Source organism: Lethenteron reissneri, unplaced genomic scaffold (genome assembly GCF_015708825.2).
Source record: "Lethenteron reissneri isolate LAM-NWPU_2019-01 unplaced genomic scaffold, ASM1570882v1 scaffold_115, whole genome shotgun sequence".
In the NCBI taxonomy this organism is placed as follows: domain Eukaryota; kingdom Metazoa; phylum Chordata; class Hyperoartia; order Petromyzontiformes; family Petromyzontidae; genus Lethenteron; species Lethenteron reissneri.
Window position 1 is genome coordinate 144,088 of NW_026890838.1, and position 27,291 is coordinate 171,378.

General features: G+C 45.0%; 1 pseudogene; it reads left to right on the forward strand.

Annotated features, from left to right (window-relative positions):
- The first annotated feature begins 542 nt into the window (after positions 1-542).
- Positions 543-27,291, forward strand: part of LOC133361579 (zinc finger protein 208-like) — a 37,673-nt pseudogene continuing 10,924 nt past the window's right edge.

Below are 27,291 nucleotides of genomic sequence, written 5' to 3' on the forward strand. Positions count from 1 at the left end.
TTTCTAGAACATATGCAAGGCCCCATTTCATCATGGAATTCAACAGGTACAGAACAAAATTTATAAAAATGGAAACAGTCAGGAAATTACCACTGCACATATGCAGCTTAAGTTAGATCTGTTCATCCTCGCATTCAAGCTCATCTGAGCCTGGCTTCACACCTCTAAGTTGCAAATGAACATTAATTTATACATTTCTGCATAATACAAATAGTATTCTTTTCAACAGCCTTTGCTATGTTAGCTAATTTTTCTTAAATAAATATTCCTGTCGTAGCTAGACAACCAAAATTGTGTGCTTGCAGTTTTTGGTAAACATTAATTTTGAAGACACTAGGGTGTCCAGGCATATCTATGACCATTTGCCCTCGCATTGTGTGCCATAACAGCCCGTGTGATGAATTGGGGAATCTCTTTCACTATATCATGAAAATATGAATATGTATAGATGTGTAAGTCATGTGTGACTGTGTATATATGCATTCCTCTGTGCCTCAATACTCACATAGATGGTGTGGACATGCTTTTCTGTTTGCAGCTGACGCTCTTTCTGCAGAATTGGCCTGATGGAGCAAAGGCACTCAGCGCAGTTCAGTACAAGAAGGAAACAATGCGACCAGCATGCAAACAGCACGGATCGTACTGGAAACTTGACACAGCACCAGAGAACACACACAGGAGAGAAACTCTCAGAGTGCTGTGTGTGTGGGAAGGCATTTTCAGATTCATCTACTCTTAAACAACACCAGAGAACACACACAGGAGATAAACCTTTTAAGTGCACTCTGTGTGGGAAGGCGTTTACAAAGTCATCAAATCTTAAGACCCACCAGAGAACACACACAGGAAAGAAACCTTTCAAGTGCAGTGTGTGTAAAAAGGTGTTTGCACGGTCATCCATTCTTAAATCACACCAGAGAACACACACAGGAGAGAAACCTTTTAAGTGCACTCTGTGTGGGAAGGCGTTTGCAATGTCATCAAATCTTAAGATCCACCAGACAACACACACAGGAGAGAAACCTTTTAAGTGCACTCTGTGTGGGAAGGCGTTTGCAAAGTCATCAAATCTTCAAACCCACCAGAGAACACACACAGGAGATAAGCCCTTCAAGTGCAGTGTGTGTGGGAAGGCATTTTTTTATTCATCTACTTTTAAACAACACCAGAGAACACACACAGGAAAGAAACATTTCAAGTGCACTGTGTGTGAGAAGGCGTTTGCACGGTCACCACATCTTCAAAGACACCAGAGAACACACACAGGAAAGAAACCTTTCAAGTGCACTGTGTGTGAGAAGGTGTTTTCACAGTCATCACATCTTCAAAGACACCAGAGAACACACACAGGAGAGAAACCCTTCAAGTGCACTGTGTGAGAAGGCATTTTCATGGTCGTCATATCTTCAGACGCACCAGAGAACACACACAGGAGATAAACCCTTCAAGTGCAGTGTGTGTGGGAAGGCATTTTTTTATTCATCTACTCTGAAACAACACCAGAGAACACACACAGGAGAGAAACCTTTTAAGTGCAGTGTGTGTGGGAAGGCGTTTGCAAAGTCATCAATTCTTAAATCACACCAGAGAACACACACAGGAGAGAAACCTTTCAAGTGCACTGTGTGTGAGAAGGCATTTGCAAAGTCATCAATTCTTAAATCACACCAGAGAACACACACAGGAGAGAAACCTTTCAAGTGCACTCTCTGTGGGAAGGTGTTTGCAAAGTCATCAAATCTTAAAAAACACCAGAGAACACACACGCATCAGAAAATCCACAAGAAGTGTAATCTGAAATCAGCTTGTGAAAGTCAAAGTGCTGCAATGACCCCATTGTTCATGAAACAAGAACCAGAAGACAACCCTAGCCTGGACACTTTGAAAGGTATCAAGGTGAAATATGAAGAGGTGAAGGTGAAATGTGAAGAAGTAACAGTGAAGAGCGTAGAAGTGAAGGTTAAATTTGAAGATGATTCAACTCCAAAATCGGACCTTCACATAGATGGAGGCAGTGTGAAGCAGGAACTAAATTCTGACTGTGAGGCAGAGCGAGGCAACTCCCAGGAGTTTGTGGATGTGGAGGTGTGGGTGGACTTCTTAGACAATACAAAGTCAAATGGAGACCAGGTAGATGTGCAAGCTTCAGACAATTAAGCCCCAATGGATGCACCTTTGTCACAGGCCTTTCTAATGAATATAATGTGAAGTTGAACACTCAAGTTCTAGGTTCAAACTGCAGTGTAAGCGTGGCCAGTATTTGTGGACCTGTGGGTTGGGTCGATCTCTAACCAGGAGCGACTTTTAAGTGTTTTGTATCATATCTCATCTTAGACACTCGATGGGTGCCCATAATGGGCATCTGCCCCTGTTTGTCACAAGGTGATTGTTCACTGGCCTGCATGTGGATATGAGTTTGTAAGTCGGGGGCGATGATTGATATGCCAGTCGGATTTGAACCTTGAACCTCTGCAACAAATAGAGAATGTACTACTACTTGGCTTCCCTCTATAAGAGTGCTGCACATATAGGCCTAATCTCGTCAGAGATCAACTTGCAAATACGTTGTAACGTGATGCAGTACATTTCATTATAGTAATAAAATGTTGCTAATGTGCCTTTTGATTATTTTGAATCATAGTTGAAAGAATACTTGTCTGTTTCTGTACGTACATGCAACATTTTGTGTATTAATGTCAAACATAGAATATGTGATGTCAGGACAAAGTATCTGTTTTGGTGGTAACCTGTACAAAAACTCACGTAAGAGCTGTTATTTTGTGATATGGGTCAAAGGGTATTTTTAAATCCTTTATATTAAGTTCGCATGCTTGCTTGCTTGCGTGCTTGCTTGCTTACGACTGTGCAAATCTTTCGATCGTTTTTTAACCCACTTCCCATGATCCAATCGAGCTGACATTTTCCACACAGACTCGTTGTGCCAGACAATTAATGTTCGTGAAAAAAATTCCCAAAATTTTACACTTTTTAGGCAAAAAAAATTTATTTTACATTTATTCAAATAGAACTCATTCTTGGCTTTGGCTGAACGTCACAGTATAAGAGCCCAGAGCGTAACCCCTCCACAGGCCGTGGCGGAGTAGCGCAGTTGGTAGCACCCTCGCTTCCCATGCCAAAGGTCGTGGGATCGATCCCTGCGTCCTCCACAGGCGAATATATTTTTAAATCCTTTATATTAAGTTCGCTGCCACGCATATAAAGGATTTATAGTGAAAAACTTTGTTTTTAAATCCTTTATATTAAGTTCGCTTGCTTGCTTGCGTGCTTGCTTGCTTGCTTACGACCGTGCAAATTTTTCGGTCGTTTTTTTAACCCACTTCCCGTGATCCAATCGAGCTGACATTTTGCACACAGACTCGTTGTGCGAGACAATTAATGTTCGTGAAAAAAATCCTAAATTTTACACTGTTTAGGGAAAACAAATTAAATATTTAATTACCAATTTCTTAATACTGCAGACAATCATCTGACCCATAGGTGGCAGCCATCTCAAGCCAGAGGACGAGAGGACTTTAGCCGCCACGCATATAAAGGCTTTAGAGTAAAAAACTTTGTTTTTACGGGTTATACTTATTGTGAATCAGGACGCATCTGACTCTGGAGCAACTCATTGTTTTTGAATTCTAGATTTGAAGCTTTCGTGACTGCAAGGATTCATATTCTTAGGTTTTTTTCGGTAAAGTCACGTAGGTAAAAAATGTAAATTATGTATGTGAATTTATTTTGTTTTATTTTACTTTTATTAATTTACATTTTTTACCTACGTGACTTTACCGAAAAAACCTAAGAATATTGTCTTTGAAATCGGGAGCATAGTCGGATCATTCATCTAACCTAAACGTCTCATTTTTTGTCTGTCTCTGTCCGTCCGTCCGTCTGCGTACGCTCGCGGGGGATTTGGCTCTCGGACCGTGGGGTTTGTCGAGACATTTTTTTGCCGGGAGGCACGCCCCGAGCCCCGCGGTTGGAATAGGCATTTCCGTTTTTCGTCCCTAAACTTTAAAGCGGTTTAATTATCGATGTAGTGTGATTTTTATTTATTTATTTAGCACGCCATTGCGCATGCGCTAGACGCTGACCGAGGGTTGCCCCTGGCAACGGGCAGCGCGCCGTCGCTGCAGGGTGGATGCCATTTCTTACTCGCGTTAAAAATATGCGCACACATTTACACGCGACGCTGAGGTAAATACATCAAAGTTTCATGTCCTCCTCTCCCCCCCCCACCCCAATGTGTGCAATTACCATTATAGGGTCGGTAGATAATAAAATTATAGAAATTAGACAGTATTATTCTAGCGCGGGGGGGGGGGGGGGGCGGGGGTAGCGGCCCAGCCCCCAGTCTCGCCCGGCTGGGCAATCTAGGCGAGGCCGGAGGCTCTGCACGGTACTAGGCCTCGACACCCCACTCTTGTCAGGCGAGGACTTTGTGCTATAGAGTCGATATACCCAGCATTGCCCGGGAGAAAAATATATTTAAAAACTTCTGAAAACTTAAAAACATAACATACCAATGAAAATAAAACGCTTTAAGATTTTTTTTAAACCTGAGCGCGCCAAGAATCGATTCTTTGAATCGCGCAAAGGAATCGAAGGTTGTAGATTCCTTTAGAATCGGCCTATTCCCGTTTAATATAAGTTGGTTATAGAGTTGATATAAACTGTTACCAACGGGAAATACTCGGCGTTGCCCGGGGGAAAAATAGATTTTAAAAAAACTTCTGAACTTGAAAGCATGACATATACAAATGAAAAGAAAACTCATTCATTAAATTGAAACCCAAGCGCGCCAAGATTCGATTATTTGTGTACTGGCAGTCTATAATGTAGACTGTAGCCTGGTTATTAAGCTGAGTGAGTGTACTGGCAGTCTATAATGTAGACTGTACAAATAGTTATTAAGCTGGCTGAGTGTACTGCCAGTCTATAATGCAGACTGAAGCCTTTTTTTAAATGAAAATGTGAAATCGACGTGGCACAAAAAAATAATAAGTATAACCTGTAAAAACTAAGTTTTTCACTATAAATCCTTTATATGCGTGGCAGCGAACTTAATATAAAGGATTTAAAAATATATTCGCCTGTGGAGGACGCAGGGATCGAGCCCGCGACCTTTGGCATGGGAAGCGAGGGCGCTACCAACTGCACTACTCCGCCACGGCCTGTGGAGGGGTTACGCTCTGGGCTCTTATACTGGGACGTTCAGCCAAAGCGATGAATGAGTTATATTTGAATATATGTAAAATAATTTTTTTTTTGCCTAAAAAGTGTAAAATTTTGGGAATTTTTTTTCACGAACATTAATTGTCTGGCACAACGAGTCTGTGTGGAAAATGTCAGCTCGATTGGATCACGGGAAGTGGGTTAAAAAACGACCGAAAGATTTGCACGGTCGTAAGCACGCAAGCAAGCAAGCATGCGAACTTAATATAAAGGATTTAATAAGTATAACCCGTAAAAACAAAGTTTTTCACTCTAAATCCTTTATATGCGTGGCGGCTAGAGTCCTCTCGTCCTCTGGCTTGAGATGGCTGCTACCTATGGGTCAGATGATTGTCTGCCAGTATTAAGCAATTGGTAATTAAATATTTAATTTGTTTTCCCTAAACAGTGTAAAATTTTGGAAATGTTTTTTCTCACGAACATTAATTGTCTCGCACAACGAGTCTGTGTGCAAAATGTCAGCTCGATTGGATCACGGGAAGTGGGTGAAAAAACGACCGAAAGATTTGCACGGTCCTAAGCAAGCAAGCAAGTGAACTTAATATAAAGGATTTAATAAGTATAACCCGTAAAAACAAAGTTTTTCACTATAAATCCTTTATATGCGTGGCAGCGAACTTAATATAAAGGATTTAAAAATATATTCGCCTGTGGAGGACGCGGGGATCGATCCCGTGACCTTTGGCATGGGAAGCGAGGGCGCTAAAAACTGCGCTACTCCGCCACGGCCTGTGGAGGGGTTACGCTCTGGGCTCTTATACTGTGACGTTCAGCCAAAGCGATAAATGAGTTCTATTTTAATATATGTAAAATAATTTTTTTTTGCAAAGAGGGCCAAATTTTATAAAGTGAAGATGCCCGGGGGCCAATAGTTCCTTCCGACATTTTTACCACAAAAGTTACGTGAAAACACTGTTATAAAACAATTATCATTGTCACAATTACCTTTATTTTTAAAATGACAATGTAACCAAATATAAGCCGCTCAGGCAGACGTGAACAACTCTAAATACACAATTTTGCCTTTCATTCAGTCAGATAACATTGAACAAACTGTATAGAATACCTTAAATTTCCATGAGTTACATATATTTGTCTCATGAACATTTTAAACAGGAGTTATAAATAATGCAAAGTGGTCTGTTATTAAACTTTAAAACAAGTGAATTTTGTCTTTTACAAGATCTTTCAGAAAGCAGGAGTTTGTGTCACATCTACAGGTACATAACATCAACAGTTATAACCAAATCTTATTCAACAGTTTAATAAAAACAAGTGCCATAAGTCCAAGTGCATTAGTGTGCTTTAGGATTTTCACTGTTAATAGTGACAGATGTTACCGTTCAAAACACTCAATTTCAGATTGATCAAGGAACAGATAACTTGCTGACATAAATGAGAAGGGTGATACTGACATCTAGATTTCAGTAAAGAGACCAGGTCAGGCTTGAGGGCAGTGGTTGAGATGCATAAAATGCCACGCAATTTGGAGTCACTCATCCTTGACCTAAATCGGTTCTTATTTAAGTTCATGACTAAGAATGTTTGCTCACAAATATGTAGAGCCGAATAACCACAGAATTTTCTTAGCGAATGACCGCATTTCTGGAAACCTGCTTTTGTCCAGCTGCCGGTATAAGTCAACAAGAGAATACTGCTGGTGTTTCCGGCGGCACTCATCGTCAAACTGCAGCTCAATGAGCTCCAGATGCAGCTGTGGAGGAGCATCATCAGGGTCCACGGAGAAGGGAGAAGAGAAAGCAACATGTCCTTTTCAATAACTACAAAGTCCCGAAAGCGTTTGTTAAATTCCACAGAAAGAGATGCTATAGCTGATGCATAACTCTTCATTTGCGCACCGATGTTGTTCTGTGGGAAACTGTCAATTACCTCTTTCAAAGCTGGGAAGTGCGCGGTGCAGGGCTCTGTTTGGGACAAGTGTCTTTGGAAAAGTTGCAGTTTGGTTCCAAAGTATTTGGTGTGAGCATATAGCTGGCTCACCACTGCATCTTTCCCTTGAAGATTAACATTCAGCGCATTCAGATGCTTCGTTATGTCAACCAAAAAAGACAGATTTACCAGCCATACAGGATCGGACAGTTCTTCAATTGGTTGTCCCTTCTCACCCAAACAATGTCCAATTTCCTCTGAGAGAGAAAAATCGCTGCAGTGCGGACCCCCGACTTAGCGACCTCACATCGTTGATATATTACGTCACCGTATTCAGCCTGGATGTCACGCAAGAACTGCTGAAACTGTCGGTGGTATAGAGCTTTAGCGCGAATAGAATTGATTGCCTTTGCCACTGGTTTCATAACATCGTCAAATTTGAGATGTTTGGCGCAAGAGAGCCTGCTGGTGAATGATACAGTGAAGTTTAATAGCGTTACCTGCTTCTTCGCTGACTTTATTGCAGATCAGTGTGGACAATCCACTTCGCTCACCAGCCATGGCAGGTGCACCATCGGTAATGATCCCAGAAACTTTACTCCATGGTAGTTTCATATCATCAACAGCTTCACAAACAGAAACGAATACATCTGTTCCTCTGGTTTGCCCTTTAAGGCTTTTGAGGTCAAGCAGCTCCTCTGTCACGTTCATGTTGTCATCAACTCCTCTTAAAAAAATAAGTAGTTGTGCAGTGTCAGATGCATTGGTGCTTTCATCGCAGGCTTATGAGAAATAATTAAAAGCCACTCCCCTGTCCCCCCAGTTGTCTCGGAATATCTGACAATATGTCCTCAACTCTCCGTGCCACAGTGTTACGTGCCAGGCAAACATTCATAAATTCTTGCTTCTTCTTGGGGAAAATGTTCTCCACCATTTTAATGACACAGTCTTTGATAAACGCACCTTCTGTAAAATGTTTGCCATGTTTAGCTATTAATATGGTCACTTCGTAGCTGGCTTTGGTGATGTTTTCCTTTGACTCACAGGCCGGCGTGAAGAATCGCTGTTGCGATGCCAGAGCAGCTTGAAGTTGCTTTACTTTTTCAGCGCGGTCACTCCCTGTTAGCTTGTCGTATGTTGTAGCATGTTTAGTCTCGTAGTGTCTCTTTACGTTGAAATCCTTAAACTCTTTACAAATTAGACAAACACAATTTCCTCGATTTCCAGTGAAGAAGTATTGTAATTCCCACCGCTCCTGAAAGCGGCGGCCCTCACTGTGAACTGTTCTCTTTTTTTTTGCAGTCGCCATGGCAAAAATTATTCAAGAAGGGTTCGCGGCACGGATGCAAAATTAGAGAGCATTAGAATGGTGCTGCCACCGTGTGGCGGAAAGAGGAATTTATTTATTCTGACAGAGCTAGCGAGCCATAAATAACACATTATAAGACCGAAGCTGCGGACCGTATGAAATCTGGACTTTGGACATGCCTGCTCTAAGGCAATCCCCGCGCACACGCACATCTCCGCGGTTCTCCCCGCATTTGTATCCCAGTATACTCCTTTGGGAATCACAACAGACAATCCATGTCCCATGTTTACACCCTCCGACGTCTCTGCGCATCACCACAGCCTGCCGCACGCATTAGCCGTAGCGGAGGAATTTAAAGCAGTATCTCTCCAAGACTTGCGTTGCAGCAACCAGCTGTCTCAACCGAGCTGAGAAGACACCTCGCTCACACGCTCCTACTCGCAATGCAGCCCCTGGCTGCACGCAACCGAGCGGAGAGAGCTACAACAGACAGGAACCCACCAGGAATTTCGAATCACACCGGTCCTGCCAACCAAAAATCCCTTATGACATCAACCACGGGATTTCAGCACCTAACTCAAAAGTAACTCACCATAAGCTCCCTGAGCCTCTGTTTCACTGTTTCAGATGCGCCTCGGAGTGTCTCGAACTCCGGGTCGTCAGGTCAAGCCGCCAGCCACAGCATGACGGGACCACAACTCCCCGAGCCATGTGAGCGTACAGCCCACTAGGCTAGACACGCCACGGAGTGTCTCGAACTCTGGGCTGTCAGGTCAAACCGTCAGCCATAGCATGACGGGACCACACTCATGTCAACACGCAACTATAACAGGGGCATTATGTGCAGAATCATTGCCCCAGATAAGCCACAGCCATCAAAACAATCCAAATCACTGGCACCATATGCCAACGTCACAATTTAACGATCCATACCAAGGAACACAACAATGCACCTCACAACCCGTATCAGTGCAGAGAGACAGTATATACAGTACGTACAGTCCGCACATCGCGATCTCGAGAAAGCCCCATACAATAAACACATCGTTAACAAATGTAGCATATCGCAATCATAACAACAACAAAAATCTAGAACTGAACAACAAAATAAACCGATGTCGCACTGCGACCTTACACACACTAAAAAAATGGCACAGCACCCCATGAGCACGGACGCTGCGTTCATTCTGCACTCGCACAGCTAGAAAAAACAGTTCTGCAGCTCCGCGAGCAAAAAAAACACGCAAAAATAACTTGGCGTGCTTAAGATGGGTGAGGTGTGCTGTTAGGGCCAGGTGCATTGTGTCACGACTCGCCTGAGAGACTGTGAGGGACGGATGATGGCAGGGTTGAACTTGTAGAATCTTGGATGGCGAGCATGGCATCCCCTTGTGACAGGATGCCACCAAGACGGGCGAAAATCTCCCTCCACAGGAGTTGAAAATGGCGGGAACGGCGTTTGGGCGGGAACCACGTCCCGACCGGCCAAGATGGCGGCCGCGCGCACGTGTTGTGCGCGCGGATTTCCCGCGCGAATTTCCCGCCCGAATTTCCCGCCCAGGCACCCGCAGCAGTGGCGGCGGCGTCCTCTCTCCTCCAGCTCCGGCTCTCTCTCTCTCGATGACAGCGAAGCAGCGATGTGATGTACGTCCTGCTGCCCCGCCTGCAGCGCCATCTCACTCCTTCACCAGGGCTGCAGACCTCGGGGCTGCCCTGAAGACGATTTCCCGCCGTCTTCGTCGTGTGAAAGCATCAAGGTAAGTTGTAGTAATCGTGCGCATTATATACTGGCTAGGATAAGACCTAACGCTAGCCACTTCTAACACCAAATGTAATGGATTCATTTTAGGCGCACACACTTCTTGGGGGACAACACTCATTTATTAATGAACACAACAGTGACTCAACAGTTACTCTTACTTTGCACATAGGGTGGTGACCACCGACCTACCCTAGTTAACACACACTTCTCTCTTAGCTACTCTAGCGTGACCCAGCTAGGAGGGCTGCTGGCAGGTCCGCTCACTGGAGGCCTTCTCTTCTTGGCATCTTCACGAGGCGTTTTCATTCTCGGCACGGGCAGCCCCGAACCCCCTGAGGAGGCTGCTTATATGGGCCTCGGCGTGCCCGGCCTCATCCCGAGAAGAACTGGTCAACCCGCTTATTCCTCAGCACAGCCCACCCATGTAAAATTGTACGCATGCACCGACATATGAAAGTCACTGTTTGACAATGGTGTAGGCAATCAACAAGGTGTGAGAGTCATGCACAACGGCCAGTCTTCGAACGAGTTCGCGTGGCCGAGCCCCCAGGGGAGGCAAGCACGCTCTCCCTGGAGGTTCTGGGGGAACTATGAAAAAGGCCCAAAAGGGCACAGGTACTACCACAACATGCACTGCTGTAATAATAGCAGGTACCACCACAGCAATATGCACTGATGTAGTCATAGTAGGTACCACCACAATCAGTATGCACTGCTGTAATCATAGCACGTACCACCACAATATGCACTGCTGTGATCATCGCAGGTACCACCACAATATGCACTGCTGTAATCATAGCAGGTACCAACACAGTATGCACTGCTGTAGTCATAGCAGATACCACCACATTCAGTATGCACTGCTGTAATCATAGCAGGCATGACCACAGTCAGTATGCACTGCTGTAATCATAGCAGCCACCACCACAATACGCACTGCTGTAATCATAACAAGTACCACCACAGTCAGTATGTACTGCTGTAATGATAGCAGGTACGACCACAGCAGTATGCACTGCAGGTACCAACACAGTATGCACTGTTGTAGTCATAGCAGGTACCACCACAGCAGTATTCACTGCTGTAGTCATAGCAGGTACCACCATAGCAGTATGCACTGCTGTAATCATACCATGTACCACCACAATATGCACTGCTGTTATCATCGCAGGTACCACCACAATATGCACTGCTGTAATCATAGCAGGTACCACCACAGTCAGTATTTCCTGCTGTAATTATAGCAGGTACGACCACAGCAGTATGCACTGCAGGTACCAACACAGTATGCACTGTTATAGTCATAGCAGGTACCAACACAGCAGTATGCACTGCTGTAATCATAGCAGGTACCACCACAACATGCACTGCTGTAATCATAGCAGGTACCATGACAGCAGTATGCACTGCTGTAATCATAGCAGGTACCACCACAGCAGTATGCACTGCTGTAATGGTATACACTGCTGTGATCATAGCAGGTACCAACACAGTATGCACTGCTGTAGTCATAGCAGGTACCACCACATTATGCACTGCTGTAATCATAGCAGGTACCACCACAATCAGTATGCACTGCTGTAGTGAAAGCAGGTACCACCATTGTCAGTATGCACTGCTGTAGTGATAGCAGGTACCACATCAGTCGGTATGCACTGCTGTAGTGATAGTAGATACTGCTATCGAGTTGGTAGATACTGCTTTATAGAGTTAGTAGATACTAAAACAGTTAGTATATACCACTACAGTCAGTCAATACTGCTACAGTCAGTATATACTACTGTAATGCGAGCACAAGCGAGGTTTCGCCGCTCAGCTCTGGGCCAATCGGACGGCCGGAGTATTGGGGGCGGGGCCCAGTAAGGTGGGCGTATGGGGAGGTCTGCCGCCCACCTCCGGTCCAATCGGATGCCCGGATGATCAGGGGCGGAGCCTAGGGGCGTGATCTGAAAGGTTCGTAAAGGGCGTGGTGGAAGGTGGAGATGGGATGACGAGAGAGGGGAATATAAGGGGGATCCGGAAGAGGCTCGGGGCAGTTGGCATAGACTCGAAGTGGGACCACGTCGAGCCGTGGAAGGTCTCCAGCGCCATCGGCCACGTGGCTGGAGACGGCTCCAAGCACACCGTCAGCCAACGGTGTGCGGGAGGAGAGGGGAGTGCAACTGACGGAAAGAGCGCGCGGGGCGCGCCAGTGGAACAGCCAGTCCACGGTCGGGACCGGCGAAGTGTGAGCGGCATAACAAAATTATAGACAGAGACGGAGACCAAGCTGTGCATCGTCAAAGTCCTTTATTACACTACTATACAGTCAGTACATACTGCTACGATTAGTAGCTACTAGAGTCAGTAGATACTACGTTAGAGTGAGTATATACTGCTATAGAGTTAGTAGTTACTACTATAATCAGTGGATACTACTATAGAGTCAGCAGATACTACTATACAATTAGTCGTTACTACTATAGAGTCAGTAGATACTACTGTAGGCCCAGTAAATACTACTACAGTCAGTAGTTACTACAGTCAGTAAATCCTACTACACAGTCAGTAGCTACTACTGGCTCAGTAGATACTACTGTACAGTCCGTCAATACAACTACAGAGTCAATAGATACTACTTCCTCTGTTGTATGTAGGGTGTGTAGGTATATATACCTACGTGGGGGTAAATATATTTTTTGAGGGGGGATCCACAATTTTCGGAAACCTTTTACATCAACTATTTACCCCACACTTTCTTTAACTTTTTGGACTTTTGCAAGCCTCTTATAATTTTGTTGGTGGAGAAATGGACAAACGGCCCACCGGGCTTTCACAATACCTTAGTATCTGTGTATGTATATGTAAGGTTTTTAAGATAAGTTTTGAAATATATTTTTCACCCGGGCAACGCCGGGTACTTCCCGCTCGTAAGTTATAAGGCATGCCACTTAAAAGTTACGCATAGGCGATACATTCTCAACAAGAACACTAATTATAATTTTGTATTACGTATATACATTTTGTCGAACTGAGACTTGAAATGGACCTTGCTGATGAACATCAGTTGAAGCAAGCCCGACTGTTGTTGAGACATTGTACACCAAAACCAGTCCACAGGTGACTTGCACTGAACAGATGCATTCCTAGAAGGCCGTGGTATTTATAGTTTGTGTAATATATTCCTTTGTTTTGTGTAAAGAACGATGAATGAAAGATGCCTGCTGATCTGTTCTATAGCAAGGGGGTAATATAAATTGTTTAGTTTTTAGTTCATTTGGAATACAGTACGTATTTCAATTGTGATGTAAATTTTAGTTGACGTTTGCCTAACGCCATTACTTGGGTAAGGCTTAAGTATTGAATATCGCGTTTTTAGCTGTCGCACGGCACTTTCCAAGAACGTAACTTCCGATATTCAAGGAGCGGCTGTATTTTATGTCGATCGAGTACAGCAGGGGAGTACGGGTTTTTACTAGAAACTATATCTCTGCTTTCTTGATGTAATTAAGGCCTATGGTACCATAAAGAGGCTTGGTGCTTTGGGTTCCTTGATTTCGATGTCTCTGCCTCTGCTCACATTCGTTGAGGATTTTTATGATTTTGGGCAGGCCCATCTAAAGCTGCGTAACTAGGAGTTGGAACCATTTCCTGTTCAACTCGGCTTGTGACAGAAATTCACTCTGGCCCAATGCATTACATTTGTAATGTGAGGTTACACCTGGATAATAATGATGGGCGCTGCCGGCCTCAGCCCGCAACCAATGGGGAGTCGAGTTAGGGGCGTGGCCCTGGAGCCGTACATTAGCTTCGGGAAAGTTCCAGGGGTGTGGCTGAGGATTGGCTGCGGGGCATCACGTGGGCCAGGGATTAAAAGGGGCGGAGAAGCCACGTGGCTGGTGCCGTAGTCCGGAGCCTGCCACGTGGCGGGCCGCGGAAATCTCACGCTGTCAGCCAACAGCGTGAAGGAGCAAGGGAACTGGAGGAACGAATGTGGTGGAAGCTGTGAACGAAACTGAATAAAGAATTCTCAATTCACGATGTCGTCTCAATGGGGTTTATTACACATCACATAGCATCTTCAATAATTTATGTAGTTTGAGAAGCTCACAATGGCCGTATAAATAAATTGGATTCGTCGCAGTTAAAAATAATACGCTTATCGATGACTGGTTATCGTTAAGGGATTATACTGGTAGGAACGAAGTGAACCAGCCTACAATAGATTATATCGTCCGATGTCCGATTACGTGTAGCAACATCGCCCCCTACTGCAAACACTTGGCAGGACCCTACAAAAACCTTTAGACTCAGTGAGGCTTTCCTGGCTAAACAAGTGTAACATTCCCTTATAATTCCCTGAGATAGCTTTTAATTAAACATTTAAATTTAAAATTAACTCACAGCGGCCTAAAGCCTACAGCTAGGCCTAAAGCCTAGAACTAGGCCTCAAACTCTCCCTTCGTATCGTACCCCCGCCATTTCATTTTATTATAGCCATTCATTTGTTCGTTCCTACCAGCCCACCCCGCAGGGACCTGTTTCCCTGCTGGTCAGCCCTGTTGCATCTGCTGATGATCTGGTAATGGCTACTCAATGAGATGGCTGGCTGAGGTGCCATCTCTTGTTTTGCCGGACACACAGTAACAAGAACAACAACCGCCATTCGCCACTAAGTGGCGGTCACGTCACCATGGCGCTTGTGCCAGGCTATGTGCACGGGGTAGACCCAGGTGCCATGGGTCGACTGACTCAGTTGACTGGCCGATGCACCATCTGTACCCCCGACTGTGCCAACACAGTGTACACACACACACACACAGTTTGTACACACAGTGTACACGCACAGTGTACACACACACAGTGTACACGCACAGGGTACACACACAGTTTGTACACACAGTGTACACACACAGTTTGTACACACAGTGTACACACACACACAGTGTACACGCACACAGTGTATACACACAGTGTACACGCACAGAGTACACACACACAGTTTGTACACACAGTTTGTACACACAGTGTATACACACAGTGTACACGCACACAGTGTATACACACAGTGTACACACACAGTGTACACGCACACAGTGTATACACACAGTGTACAAGCACACAGTGTACACACACAGTGACGTCACCACTCATTAACTCGTCGGCGTGATACGCCAAGGAAAGCTGTTCCCCGCTAGTGACGTCATGTCACCAAGATATTCAATCCCACCCCCTCCACCGCGCTTTTGACTGGCGGTTCATTAACATAATTTATTCATAAAAACGTCGCTATTTCATTGCGACGGGTTCAGTAGCCAAGCCCAATCACCCCACGTGGGCCCGTCTCATTAACATAATTTATTCAATTACACCGCTGCTCGTTGGGGGAGGGATTGTGTGATGAACCCCGCTAGTGACGTCATGTCACCTCCTGCTGCTGCGTGACGTCACGACATATCCGGAAGCTGCTGCACCGCGCGCGCGCTCACTGAGATCCGAGGTGAGAAGTTGACATCGTGGTGGTTGTTGTTGTTGTTGTTGTGGTTGTTGTTGTTGTTTACTCAGGTAGAGCCTCGCTCCGTCTCTCTCTCGTAGGTATATCAATTGAGTAGCAGCGAGGATGGAATCGATGTCCAGGTTGGAACATTACAACGCGGGGCTTAGCCATGCGGGGCCTTGCCTCCTGCCCTCGCCTGATTGCATTTGCTATAATTCTCTGCTTAAGTTTAATTTGTCTTCACCTGGCTCACTACTTTGAAACTTTGTTTCTTTTAATTTTTTCTGCAGTTTTTTTTTGTATCTTACCAGGCCAAGCCCACTTCAGCTGCTATACCGCTCTTGTTTTCAGAAGCGACCTGCCCACAACAAAGTGGCTTATCAACGTGTGGAAAGGTCTGTCGGTCAAATACTCTAAACGCGTGGTGATGTTGACTCTTAATGTGGAGGGGAAAACCCTGAGGATCCGGAGGAAAATCCACGCGACCACGGGGAGAGAGAGAGAGACACGCAAACTCCAAATATACAGGAGGGGTCGGGATCGAACCCACCACCTCCTGTATTCCAGGAGAGGCAGTTAACATCTCCCAGCCACCATGGTGCACACTCGAGTACATGACCACAATGAGTCTCAGCACTCTAATTCGGGAGCGTTCTGCCGGGTTGGTTTTGCTGATGCACCCTTTAGACCGATGAACAACTATTTTTATGATAATTGTTTTTTTACCCTTTTATCTGGCAACAAAACTGACACCTTCTTTACGAGGAGTCATGTTTGTATAGACCACAATACCTGCAGTCATAATGAAAAAAAACATAACTCTGATAATGTATGCACTGTCCTTGAAGTTGATTGGTCCACACCCGAAACAGCTTTCCTTAGAGCCTCGTCTCTCTCTCTGATGGTGCATTGTCTTTGAGTTGTGCGCCTTTTGGCGTAATCTGGTCCAACACCATGTGAGACGAGGCTCTAAGGTAAGCTGTCTCGGGTGTGTGGACCAATCAACATCAAGGATAGTGCATATATTATCAGAGTTGTTTTTTTTTTTCATTATGACTGCAGGTATTGTGGTCTATGCAAACATGACTCCTCGTAAAGAAGGTGTCAGTTTTGTTGCCAGGAAAAGGGTAAAAAAAACAATTATATTTTTTACTGGCAAATGAGGTTCCAATGGTGTAAACTATTTTTATATTACCAACCAAGGCTCACAGAGCTGTTAAATCTTTTGTCAGAAGCCACCTGGCCATAGATGATAGCTCAACGAAATGGCTTTAAACGTGGAAGATTATAGCAGCCAAATAATCTAAATGCATGTTACTAAATGTGGAGGGAAAAAATCGAAGGACCCTAAGAAAAAAATAATGTGAGTGTACTCCACAAGCGTACTCTACGTGTGTGAGTGCACTCTGCATGTGAGTGCACTCTGCGTGTGTACTCTGCGTGTGTGAGTGTACTCCGTGTGTGCGAGTGTACTGTGTGTATGATTAACCCGTGCGTCTGTGTACTCTGTGTGTGTGAGATTACCCCGTGTGTGCGAGTGTACTCCGTGTGTTAGAATACTCTGTGTGAATGTACTCTACTCTGTGTGTGTGTGCGAGTGTACTCCGTGTGTTAGAGTACTCTGTGTGAGTGGACTGTACTGTGTGTGTGTGCGAGTTTATTCTGTGTTAGAGTACTCTGTGTGAATGTACTCTACTCTGTGTGAGATTACCCCGTGTGTGCGAGTGTACTCCGTGTGTTAGAATACTTTGTGTGAGTGTACTCTACTCTGTGTGAGTATACCCCGTGTGTGACGTATGGGGGAGCGGCCGTGTTGCGCGGTGACGTCACCCTCAGAGTCGGCGCCTCCCCCTCTGTCTGGCGGGTGATGTCACCAAGAGCAGACCGGAAAGAGTAGTTGGGGCGAGTGCTTGAGAGCAGAGGTCGCAAACGGGTTTTGATTCCTTACCCGTTTCCCGTACCCGGCCGCACCAGGGTCGCAAATGGGTACCGTACCCAGCCGGGTACGGGTACCCATTTGTACCCGGCCGGGTACGGGTACCCGTTCCCTACCCCGTACCCTACCCGAAATGAGTGACAAACGGTTACTCAGCAGTGACTCACGGCCTACCCGTACCCGGCCGCACCAGGGTCGCAAACGGCTACCCGTACCCGGCCGGGTACGGGTGGCCGGGTACGGGTAGCCGGGTATCGGGTAGGGTACGGGTATCGGGTACCTGGTTGCAATCTCTGCTTGAGAGTGAGTCACGCGTGTAGAGTGTGTACAGGGTCAGTGTGTTCATTGTACAGTGAAACCTTGGATTGCGAGTAACAACTTGGGTTGTGAGTGTTTTGCAAGACGAGCAAATTTTTTAAATAAATAATAATTTTATAAACGAGCGATGTCTTGCAAAACGAGCAGTACGTACAGTATACACCATTGGCTCGGTATACATAACTGAGCCAATGGTTCTTCTCTCTCTCTCGCTGCGGGATTGTGGGTAATCATCTCTCATGCTCTGTCTCGGTCGGCGTGCCTCACTCGTATAGTCACCATCCGTGCAAGCGTATACTGTTTACTACAGTATAGTGCTGTGACCACGTGTGTGTGCGTAAAGCATTTTATTATTTTGTGTCCAAGTGTATTGACTGTTCTTTAGTAACTGTACTGCAAGTGAAATTCGTCCTACACAATAACCCTCCTCCTCTCCTCTCTCTCGTCTCCCTCACACCAGCCACGATTAAATGTAATTAATAAATTTGATTACTTTATATTAAATAAAAATATAAAAAAGTATTTTGTATTAATCATTTTTATATGAATACAGTATTTTTGGGTTGTGGAACGAATCATCTGAGTTTCCATTATTTCTTATGGGGAAATTCGCTTTGATATACGAGTGCTTTGGATTACGAGCACGTTTCCGGAACGAATTATGCTCGCAATCCAAGGTTTCACTGTAATTTATTTGTGTGTGATATATTGTACTAGGGTGGCAAGATGTTAACTACCTCACATGGTATGCAGAATGTCGTGGGTTCGATTCCAACCCTGACGCATTTATAATTGCAGTTTACATTTTTTTTTTTCTCTCTCTCCCTGTAGTGGCATTGATTTTTCTCCACATTTAGAAACATGCATTTTGAGAATTTTGCTGCAAAACATTTCCATATTATAACCCACTAAGTTGAGCTATCATTTGTGTCCAGGTCGATTCTGAAAAAGAGCTATGCAGCTCAGATGGCCTCACCTGGTAAAATAAAAATAGTGTACTGTGTTTGAGGGTTTTCCAATTTAATTTCTTATTTAGCAGTTAAAAACTATGTTTCAGGAGGGTCCTGCATTGGATTGTTTGATCACCACCAAATATATTTTGAGTTTAGGTTAGGGAGAAAAACGGAAAACCCAGTGGAACACCAGTGACGGACGACGCCAGGATAGCGGCCACGGGCTCAAAGCGAGGGCAACCCGGCTCTTGTCCCAAGAAAGGAATCCGCTCCCCACTGCCCTCCACGGTGGCGCATCGCCGGCGGGGCTGCACGTTGAGCCCCAACTTTTCCAGGAGGTCGATACCTGCAATACACTCGTGGCATAACACGCTCGACACGTATAACTCCTGGTTACACACCTGGTGTCCGAGGCGACCCTTAAGGGTGACCCTCCCCAGCAGTCCCATCCCACTTTCAGTTTGCAGCGCACGATCCGGGGCCTGTAGGCAGCTCACGTCAACCCCGACCACACTGCAGTGTGTTGCACTCACGAGTGACGTTACCGCCCCCGTGTCCAGCAGAATCTGGGTACGCCACCTGTTCACCTGCCCTTCCACGAGCGACGTGGCCCCCATTATTCCTGCCACCAGCTCCCGCAGCCAGTCACTCGCAGTCGCCGGATTCTGGGGTGTTGTCGGCATCTGCGTGGGGGTCACTCGCTCACCATTATCACGACAGTTATTTGTGTTGGGACCACGTCGATTGCACCCCTCTGTGGTCCCCTTTTTAGGTAGGCCTTGGTGTTTAACCCTGGTGTTTCTCTCGCGCGGGCGATCTGGGGACAGTTTCTCACGAGATGCCCCCATTGGTCGCATAGATAGCACGCACGGGGAAGGGCGGTGGCTCCATAAGAGGCCCCTTGTCCACTCCCCCTTACCCTCCCAGTGCGCATTTGTTCGAGTTCTGCCTCTTATTGAGATACTCGCCTGGTTAGCCCCCCGACCATGGAGCGTAGCCCTCCCACCTCGGACTGGACTATTTCCGCTGTGGACTGCAGCTTGGTCACATTCAGGTGTACTTGGGTTACCTCCTCGCGTACTTGGGTCGCATGGCCTGCGATATCTCCTATGCCGGTCTATTTTCCTGCCACCCATCTTGGGGTTGTCTCACGGGGTCCCGGAGGCTCCCTCGTCCCCCCCCTCACCTCCTCCTCTGGAAGTAGACTTGCAATGGTTCTATCCTGTCCCAGCCGTCGGAATTCCGCACGCTCGCGAGCAAATCCCTCACACACACACGTGCGCGTGCTCGGCAAGGGTGTTAAATGGGGGATATGGGCAGTTCGCATCTGGCTGCCACCCCGTTGTGCTTGTCAGATACTGCTGAAATTTCTCGGTGGCGAGGTCATCGATGATCTCGGCAGTGTATCCCGGGCATGCGCTCTGTGTTAGCAAACGTGATTTATTTTCGTGCGCGCTCACTGAGATCCGAAGTGAGAAGTTCACATCGTTGTCGTGGTGGTAGTTGTTGTTTACCCAAGTAGAGCCTCGCTCCTTCTCTGTCTTGTAGGGAGGCCGCTTTGGATTGCACCACTTTTCGATTTCACATTAACATGCTAATTTATTACGTTAACATCACTTGCCCCGGCCACTTCTTTATGACCCTTGGGCTACACCCATTTCAAACCTTCTAAAACAGTCTGCCTCAGCAGCAGACCATGCATTTTCTATCAGAGTGTTTTTGTTTGCATTCTGACCACAAGTATTGTGGTTAATGCACACATGATTCCTTGTTAAAGGTTTCAGTTTGGTGTTTTAACATCTTAACACCTGTTTTGTTGCCAGAAAAACGGGGAAAACCTATTCTCATATTTTAGTACTGGAAAAGGTTCCATGATGAAATATTACAGTATATTATAGGTGAGCCGTGCGTGTGCAGAGAGGACAATAAGGACCTGGAAGTTAATTAATTTTGTGGCAAAAATGCAGGCCTGATAATATGTAAGGATAATGTGGTAAATGAGAAAAAATATAGCAGCGGCGGGGTGTTGGAGTGTGCAGGTGTTACAGGTGTTGATGGTGAACAGGTAAGCTAAAAATTGTGTGAAAAACATAACTTACCCTTGAGTACGCATGTAATTTTTGATGTGTGTTTGTTTCATAGTGTTGGCGCAATTTGGTTCTCAAAAAAACACAAAGTCTGCTTTATTTATATACATTTAAACTCATCTTGGAATGTTTTGTATACGGTTTCTCCACATTTATTTCAGTAATTTAGTTTATTGGGAATACAGTACAGTACTTATTTCAATTGTAATGTATATTTTATATGCCGTTTACCTAACCCCATTATTTAGGTCAGGCTTAAATGTTAAATATCGGCATTTTAGCTTTCGAACGGCACTTTCCAAGAATGTAACCTCCACGCTATTCAAGGGGCTGCTGTATTTTTTGTCCATCAGCTATAGTACAGGAGTACGGATTTTCAGCAGAAACTAGATCTCTGCTTTCTTGGTGTAATTACAGCCTATAGTACCATAAAGAGGCTTGGGGTTTTGGTTTGTTTTTGGTTTTCGATGTCTCTGCCTCTGCTCACATTCGTTGAGGATTTTTATGATTTTAGGCAGGCCCGTCTAAAGCTGTGTGACCAGGAGTCAGGGCCATTTCTTGTTCAACTTGGCTTGTGGCCGAAATTCTCTCTGGCTCCATGCATTACATTACGTAGCATTTTCAAATAAAGATGTGTTTTGAGAAGCTCACTGGCCCTATAAAAAATTGCATTCCATACAGTAACAATGATACGCTAATCGATGCCTGGTTATAGTTAAGGGATCGTCCCCGGCTGGTCAACCATGTTACGCATGTTGATGATCTGGTCATGGCTACTCAATGATATTGAGTTGGAGAATCGTGTTCTGTACCTGGAGAATTCCATGACAAAATGGGGCCTTGCATATGTTCTACAAAAGATCACCTCCCTGGGAAAATCTTGACTTAAAGCTTTCGTAAACTGCAGGAAAAGTGACGTGACTTTACCGAACGACCCAAAGAACACCTCCCTGGGAATTTAATGTCATACAACACTGCACCTGCTCAGCTCTCCATGAATAATCAGGTCGTTCTACACGTGGTGGAGGAGCTCCTATACCTGGTTAATGTGTTCACGACCAGCTCTGGTTTGACATCCAAAGTCTCACTTCAAATTAGTCTAGCAGCATTCTTTCATTAGGCTCTGTAACACTATGTGGAAGCTGCCTGGACTTTTTTACATACAAAGCTGTGAGTGTCCATCGCCAAGGTCTAGTCCATTGCAAAGGTCTCGTCAAAAAAACAGGCTATAGACTGCCAATACACTCACCGAGGTTAAGAACCAGGATACAGTCTACATTATAGACTGCCAGTACGCTCACCGAGGTTAAGAACCAGGCTACAGTCTACATTAGTCGTTTTTTCTTCTATTCACTTTATTTGTATTATTATTTTCTATCTTCATGACTTACCGAAATAACCAAAGAATATGAATTCCCGCTGTCACTAAAGTTTTAAGTCAAGATTTTCCCAGGGACGTGATCTTTTTGTAGAACATATGCAAGGCCCCATTTCGTCATGGAATTCAACAGGTACAGAACAAGATTTTATAAGAATGGAAACAGTCAGGAAATTAACACTCCACATATGCAGCTGAAGTTAGATCTGTTCATCCTCGCATTCAAGCTCATCTGAGCCTGGCTTCACACCTCTAAGTTGCAAATGAACATTAATTTATACATTTCTGCATAATACAAATATTCTTTTCAACAGCCTTTGCTATATTAGCTAATTTTTCTTAAATAAATATTCCTGTCGTAGCGAGACAACCAAAATTGTGTGTTTGGAGTTTTTGGTAAACATTCATTTTAAAGACACTAGGGTGTCCAGGCATATTTATGACCATTTGCCCTCTCATTGTGTGCCTTAACAGCCCTTGTGATGAATTGGGGAATCTCTTTCACTATATCATGAAAATATGAATATGTATAGATGTGTAAGTCATGTGTGACTGTGTTTATATGCATTCCTCTGTGCCTCAATGCTCACATAGATGGTGTGGACATGCTTTTCTGTCTGCAGCTGACCCTCGCTCTGCAGAATTGGCCTGATGGAGCAAAGGCACTCAGCGCAGCTCAGTACAAGAAGGAAACAATGCGACCAGCATGTAAACATCACGGATCGTACTGGAAAATTGACACAGCACCAGAGAACACACACAGGAGAGATACCCTTCAAGTGCAGCGTGTGTGAGAAGGCATATTCAGATTCATCTTCTCTTAAACAACACCAGAGAACACACACAGGAGAGAAACCTTTCAAGTGCACTGTGTGTGAGAAGGCGTTTGCAAAGTCATCAACTCTTCAGACTCACCAGAGAAGACACACAGGAGATAAGCCCTTCAAGTGCAGTGTGTGTGGGAAGGCATTTTTTGATTCATCTACTCTTAAACAACACCAGAGAACACACACAGGAGAGAAACATTTCAAGTGCACTGTGTGTGGGAAGGCGTTTGCACAGTCATCACATCTTCAAGGACACCAGAGAACACACACAGGAGAGAAACCCTTCAAGTGCACTGTGTGTGAGAAGGCATTTGCACGGTCACCACATCTTCAAAGACACCAGAGAACACACACAGGAGAGAAACATTTCAAGTGCACTGTGTGTGGGAAGGCGTTTGCACAGTCATCACATCTTCAAAGACACCAGAGAACACACACAGGAGAGAAACCCTTCAAGTGCACTGTGTGTGAGAAGGCATTTTCATTGTCATCATATCTTCAAAGACACCAGAGAACACACACAGGAGACAAACCCTTCAAGTGCAGTGTGTGTGGGAAGGCATTTTTTTATTCATCTACTCTTAAACAACACCAGACAACACACACAGGAGAGAAACTCTTCAAGTGCAGTGTTTGTGGGAAAGCGTTTGCACATTCATCAAATCTTAAAAAACACCAGAGAACACACATGCATCAGAAAATCCACAAGAAGTGTAATCTGAAATCAGCTTGTGAAAGTCAAAGTGCTGCAATGACCCCATTGTTCATGAAACAAGAACCAGAAGACAACTCTAGCCTGGACACTTTGAAAGGTATCAAGGTGAAATATGAAGAGGCGAAGGTGAAATGTGAAGAAGTAACAGTGAAGAGCGTAGAAGTGAACGTTAAATTTGAAGATTCAACGCCAAAATCGGACCTTCACATAGATGGAGGCAATGTGAAGCAGGAACTAAATTCTGACTGTGAGGCAGAGCGAGGCAACTCCCAGGAGTTTGTGGATGTGGAGGTGTGGGTGGACTTCTTAGACAATACAAAGTCAAATGGAGACCAGGTAGATGTGCAAGCTTCAGACAATTAAGCTCCAATGGATGCACCTTTGTCACAGGCCTTTCTAATGAATATAATGTGAAGTTGAACAATCAATTTCTAGGTTCAAACTGCAGTGTAAGAGTGGCCAGTATTTGTGAACCTGTGGGTTGGGGCGATCTCTAACCAGAAGTGACTCAAGTGTTTTGTATCATATCTCATCTTAGACACTCGATGGGTGCCCATAATGGGCATCTGCCCCTGTGTGCCACAAGGTGACCGTTCACTGGCCTGCATGTGGATATGAGTTTGTTAGTCGGGGGCGATGATTGATATGCCAGTCGGATTTGAACCTTGAACCTCCGCAACAAATAGAGAATGTACTACTACTTGGCTTCCCTTTATGAGAGTGCGGCACATGTAGGCCTAATCTCGTCAGATCAACTTGTAAATACGTTGCAACGTGACGCAGTACATTTCAGTATAGTAATAAAATGTTGCCAATGTGCCCTTTGATTATTTTGAATCATAATTGAAAGAATACCTCTCTGATTTTGTACGTACATAAAACATTTTGTGTATTAATGTCAAACATGGAATATGTGATGTCAGGACAAAGTATCTGTTTTGGTGGTAACCTGTACAAAAACTCACGTGAGAGCTGTTATTTTTGTGATACAGGTCAAAGGGTGTTTTTGTGAATCAGGACGCATCTGACTGTGGCAACTCATTGTCTTTGAAATCGGGAGCATAGTCGGATCATTCATCAGTTAAGGTATGCCACTTACAAGTTACGTATAAGAGATACATTCTCCACAAGAACACTAATTATCATTTTGTACTACGTATATACATTTTGTCGAACTGAGACTTGAAATGGACCTTGCTGATGAACATCAGTTGAAGCAAGCCGGACTGTTGAGACATTGTACACCAAAACCAGTCCACAGGTGGCTTGTACTGAACACATGTGTAGTGCCATAAGAGAGGAGGGGCTGCTGGGGGCTCTAGGATCCTAGGCAGATAAGCCCTCGGCGCCAGGCGCTAGGATTCCAGGCACCCCAAACAGTTAAGCCCCTTGGCGCCACCAACGGGGGGGCTGTGCGTGCTCTGTGGAATATCTGGGGGCGCACACAACCCCACCCCTCGTTGGGGACGAGGCATTAAAGGGCAGCTCCCTGGCCGATCGGGGCCAGTTGCAGCTCAAGACCCAAGATCAGCCAGCTTAGGACCCTGGACCCCCTCGTCCCGCTTGTCCTTGTAAGGGCCGGGACGCTGTGAGGGCCAGTGGTGGGACTCTGGGACTCCCGGCTCTACGTCCTTGTAAGGGCGAGTTCCGAGGAAGCCAGAGTCCAGACCCGCACCTTGGCTGGGTTGGGTCAATTAGCCTCCCCTAGGGTAATTGCAGCCGGAGGACCCCAGAGCGTAGCCAGAGTAGTGTATCTAGGCTGTGTACCTAGGCTGTAACAGAGTATCAGGACTGTTGGAGTGTTTTATTGTAATAAAGAAGATACCTCTACAAGTGTCTCCGGAACCCATTACACATGCATTCCTATAAGGCCGTGGTATTTATAGTTTGTGTAAAACATTCCTTTGTTTCGTGTAGAGAACGTTGAATGAAAGATATCTGCCGATCTGTTTTTTCGCAAGGAGTTACTTTAAAGAGCACATTTGAAGGCATCGTGGATTTTTGTTACAGATTTGTATTCTAGCCTAGGTTTTATTGAATTTTAACTTCTATTTAAATAAAACTTTAGATATATCTGTCTGCATTGATATCCCACCTTGTTTACCACATGTTTACCTAAATATGTAGACGCTCCCTCTGAAGACGTCACCTCAAATTAACGAGTGGGTTACGTCAGGGCCTCCCCCTCTCTCTGGCTTGTGATGTCACCAAGAGCAGAACTCGCCTCCTCGGAATCTAACGACTGCACTGTCTTGGAATGCATTTACACAGTAATCAAATCTTCACAACTGCCAGGGAACACACATTAAAAACCACTTAATGTACACTTGGAAGGCATTTAGAATTGTCTTGAAACTGAAACACGCGTAAGGAGGTCTACAAGGAGCAGGGTCTGAGATTGACGAGTGAAATTTGAAGTTCCATAAGCCCATCGTTTGTGATGCAAGGACCCAATAAAGATGGCAGCTGGGAAACGTCACCATTCGTGAAGGTGACCTGTGAAGGCTCTAGGGTTTTACTTCCAGGTCACTAATGGAGCCCGAGACAAATCACAGCCATTTGTGGATGTGGAGTTTTGGGAGGACTTTTCGGACAATGTAGTGGAAGCAGACAGCATGTGTGACCATAAGTATTGGGTAGACCTGTAACCAAGAGCATGAGACACGGTTTCCCAATGTTTATTTCAATTGTTTAGTTTTTAGTTTATTTAGAATACAGTACATATTTCAATTGTTATGTAAATATAGTTGACGTTTACCTAACGCCATTACTTGGGTAAGGCTTAAGTATTAGCTGTCGCGCGTCACTTTCCAAGAACGTAACCTCCGATATTCAAGGGGCGGCTGTATTTTCTGTCGATCGAGTACAGCAGAGGAGTACGGATTTAAGGCCTATGGTACCATAAAGAGGCTTGTTGCTTTGGGTTCTTTGATTTCGATGTCTCTGCCTCTGCTCACATTCCTTGAGGATTTTTGTGATTTTGGGTAGGCCCATCTAAAGGTGCGTGACCAGGAGTTGGAGCTATTTCCTGTTCAACTCGGCTTGTGATAAAAATTCACTCTGGCCCAATGCATTACATTACATAGCATCGTAAATAATTATATAGTTTGAGAAACTCACAATGGCCATATAAATAAATTGCATTCGTTGCGGTTACAATACGCTTATCGATGACTGGTTATAGTTAAGGGATCATTCCCTGCTGGTCAGCCCTGTTGCATCTGCTGATCTGGTAATGGCTACTCAATGAGATGGAGTTAGGGAATCTTGTTCTGATGCCTGGATAATTCCATCATAAAATGCGGCCTTGCATATGTTCCACAAAAATAAATCACCTGCTTGGGAATCCATGTCATACAACACTGCACCTGCTCAGCTCTCCATTAATAGTCAGGCAGT